Genomic DNA, 4,270 nt, shown 5'->3' with positions numbered 1-4,270 from the left:
CCTCTTCCCCTTGGAGCTCATCTCACCAAGTCCACAGCCAAGTCCAGTCGGGGCGCTCTATGGTCCCAGAGGTTCCTGCTTTACTTGCCATGGACTGAATATCCTTCGTGATTAGTGCTACCTCTTTTATCAATTCCTGTAAGGGCAAAGGTAGAGTTCACTACAAGGGACAGTGTTTTAGTCTGCTAAGGCTACCATTGCAAAATACAATAGGCTAGGGTGGTTTAAGCAACAGAAATTTATTTCCCATAGTTCTGGAGGCCGAGAAGTCCAAGATCAAGATGGCCACCAGTTCCATCCTGGTGAGAGCGCTCTTCCTGGCTTGCAGACAGCCACCTTCTTCCTATGTCCTCACGTGGACCTTCCTTGGTTTGTGCATGTAGAGAGAGAATGCTCTCTCTCCTCCTCCTCTTTATAAGGCTACCAGTCCTATGGATTAGGATCCATAGGATCCAACTCTTCTGACCACATTTAACTTTAATTATATCCTTCTAGGCCCTATCTCCAAATACAATTACATTGGAGGTTAGGACTTCAACATATGAATTTGCAGGGGGTGAGGGGACACACAATTCAGTCCACAGCAGGCAGAGCCTGAACTACACAGGTGTGTACTGTGCACTTGAGAGAGATTTTGTAGATTACATTCTCTAGTTGTGCATATTCTACTTGATTTCTCGATTGTTGCTTTTAAGTCTTTAGAAAAGACTTTACAGTGAATAGTACCTTAACTATACAACAGAGCAAACAAGTTGAAATTTTATTATTATTATTATTTCTGTTTGTAATAAAGGAGTGTGTGGTCTGCACTTTAAAAAAAATTTTTTTTAATGTTTATTCAATTTTGAGAGACCTTGAGAGACAGAATGTGAGCAGGCGAAGGGCAGAGAGAGAGGGAGACACAGAATCTGAAGCAGGCTCCAGGCTGTGAGCTGTCAGCATAGAGCCCGACATGGGGCTCAAACTCACAAGCTGTGAGATCATGACCGGAGCCGAAGTCAGACACTCAACTTACTGAGCCACCCAGGTGCCCCATAAATTTCTTGATTATTAAAAATGATCTACCCATGGTGTCAAAAATGCTAGGTATGTCCCAGCCCACCCCAACTCTTGTCTCCTAATCTCCCCTCTTCTCCCTGGTCTTTTGCCCCTAATTCACTAATTCCTGCCTTGCTGTTGTTGTTGTTATTGCTGTTGTTGTTTTAGTAATCTCTACACCCAAGGTGGGTCTCAAACTCGCAGAAGTTTAGCTACCTCTGCGAATAAAAGAAAGGCATCTGTAATTGTCACCGAGAGTTAGGAGGAAGGGAGCGTGTCTGTGAAGGGGTCAGAATTTTCAAGGAGTGCACCTGAAGGCTAGCACTGAAGATATCCAGGGGAACATGATGTGAGGTCAACAAGACTGGAGGCAATGAGATCCAGCTGCCCTTCTCCTGCTGGGAGTCTCTACTCCTTGTCAAACCTAGGCTAGATTCTGTGGAGGGAGACAGAACCTTCATTCTAATCCAGTTACCCCAGTGCCCCAGAGGGCTGTATACATGTCTTGTACCTCCTTGAGTCCTCAGCAACTCGGCTCATAGGGCATACTTTTAGGCTAAAACTGTGGATGTTTCAGGTCAAAAAGTGTCAAACAGCTGCAATTTCATGTGGTTCGACTGTTCTTTGTGGTTGGTTGTGATGGTTATGATGAAGGCCATCTTTTGATTCTCTAATATCAAAGTGTTCTTTCGCAGGTAGTTCCAGCAGGTCTTTCCTGGCGCTGACCACAGATTCACAGTGGGGCTCAACCTGCCCAGTGGGGATGATTCCTACAGAGAGATACTGTTACAAGGACAGAAGAGGTTTGTCATGGAACTTGAAATTCCTGTCCTATTACCAGACCATACAGCCTAGGGGATACTATACATATTTCTTAACTAACCCCCCCTAATTACTTTGTGATTTATGTAATTAATTATATTGCATTCTATATTTTGTATTAAAAAGCATTAATGTGTTAAATATAAGCATTGAAAAATATACCACAATTCTTACAAGCTGTTTTGGTACTTATTCAATTCTTAATGTATCAACAGCTGCCCCAGATTCAAATGACCTAAATCTCTCTTTACCTCTGAAAGGCTCTGACCAATGTTCATTTTCACTTGTGTGTGCGTGTGTGTGTATGTGTGTGTGCCCTTAAAACTCATTGTTCTTTTAACCAGTGCTAAGTAAACACCAACTAACCACCTAATTATACTAAGTCTAGGAAAGGAATACAAAAATTTCTTTTCTTTTCTTTCTTTTTAAGCAAGCTCTATGCCCAATGTGGGGCTTGAACTCACGACCCCAATATAAAGAATTACATGCTCTACCCACTGAGCCAGCCAGGAGACCCCCCAAATTTCTTTTCTTAACAAAATCATAGTCTACTGAAACAGAAAGAAAAACATATGAAGTGGCACTCAATAATTCAGGGATAAATTTATCATTTGTGGGTTTTTCACATTGATAACGTAAAAATTTCAGTCTGAATACACTTCTTAATGTTTAGATTATTTGTATGAGATTCAACATTCTGTGATCCTTTCTGGCCCAAATAGCCTATTTATCCTAATGAAGATACAGACATAAAAAATTTTTTAAAAAAGGTAAAATTTTAACTAAAAGGAAGTCATACTCCAGTGGTTCAAAGGAAAAAAGATTAAATCATATCATGCTTAATATGCATTTTGAAAGATATATTTCCTATGAATTTAATCCAGTTTTGTAATTTATCAGTCACTAAAAAATTTAGTTAAATTTGGAGTTTTTTTTAAAAAAAATGTTTATTTATTTTTGAAAGAGAGAGCAAGAGAGGGGCAGAGAGAGATGAGGACAGAGGATCTGAAGTGGGTCTGTGCTGACAGCAGAGAGCCTCTCACAGGGCTCAAACTCACAAACCTTGAGATCATGACCCGAGCCAAAGTTAGATGCCTAACCGACTGAGCCATTCAGGTATCCCTAATTTGTAGTTTCAATCTTTGGATTTCCTGGGGTTCTAAAACAAGTGGTGATTTTTTAAAAAAAATTCCAGGGGCGCCTGGGTGGCGCAGTCGGTTAAGTGTCTGACTTCAGCTCAGGTCAGGATCTCGCGGTTCGAGCCCCGAGTCAGGCTCTGGGCTGATGGCTCAGAGCCTGGAGCCTGTTTCCGATTCTGTGTCTCCCTCTCTCTCTGCCCCTCCCGCGTTCATGCTCTGTCTCTCTCTGTCCCCAAAACAAATAAACGTTGAAAAAAAATTAAAACAAAAATTCCAGAGTACATTGTAGTTATTAATTTATTTAAGTTTATTTTATTTATTTTGAGAGAGATAGAGCACGAGCAGAAGAGGGGCAGATACAGGAGGAGAGAGAGAATCCCAAGCAGGCTCTGCTGTCAGTATAGAGCCTGATACAGGGATCGATCCAATGAACTGTGAGATCATGAACGGAGCTGAAATCAAGAGTCAAACACTTAGCTGACTGAACCACCCAGGCACCCCTAGTTATTACATAAATTTATGCTTATTACATAAATTTTAATAATTGAGACATATGCTAAAAATACTAAATGCATTATATAACTAGAATTTTAGTATCTGAAACTGTTCATCATGCATATTGGAGTTCCAGGCAATAATTTCACAAATATGCAAAATACAGCAAGAATATATATGCTGCTAAATAAGAGAAACTGGAAAATCTGCCTAACATGATCATAACTCATTCCACGAATATTATTGATCCTTCTCACACTTTGCTCTTCCTGGATCATGGAGATATGAATAAGAATATAGATTTTAAAGGATTCATTCAATCGCCATTGCAATAAAACAACTAAAGCCAGATGACCTATCAACTAAGCAATGTTTAGTGGAGGAAATAAGCAAATCAGCAGCTGTCGTTGTCTATAAAAAACCACATACCTAGCTGGGCACTTGTTGATTGGCCTGTTATGATATGTTTTGAAAAATTTCTGAAACCAGAGTTTCGGGTGAAACTGGACATTTGATACAAATATACAACTGAAGACCAAAGTATAGTGATGGAGAGAACTAAGACAGCTAGGGAATAAAGGCAGGAAGAAAATAAAGGCCTCAGACCATCTGAGGTTATTACCCACCATCACACTGGGAAGCTGACACCATTCAATCTCTTTGATGGATATTCAAAGGGAATTTCATCTGTGCCCACATTGCTTCCGCTTTTTTTTTAAAGTTTATTTATTTATTTTAAGAGAGAGAGAGAGAGAGAGAGAGAGAGAGAGAGAGAG

The sequence above is a fragment of the Herpailurus yagouaroundi genome, unplaced genomic scaffold (genome assembly GCF_014898765.1).
Source record: "Herpailurus yagouaroundi ecotype Mexico unplaced genomic scaffold, PumYag 186, whole genome shotgun sequence".
NCBI lineage: Eukaryota > Metazoa > Chordata > Mammalia > Carnivora > Felidae > Herpailurus > Herpailurus yagouaroundi.
Note: the sequence above shows the minus strand (reverse complement) of the source record.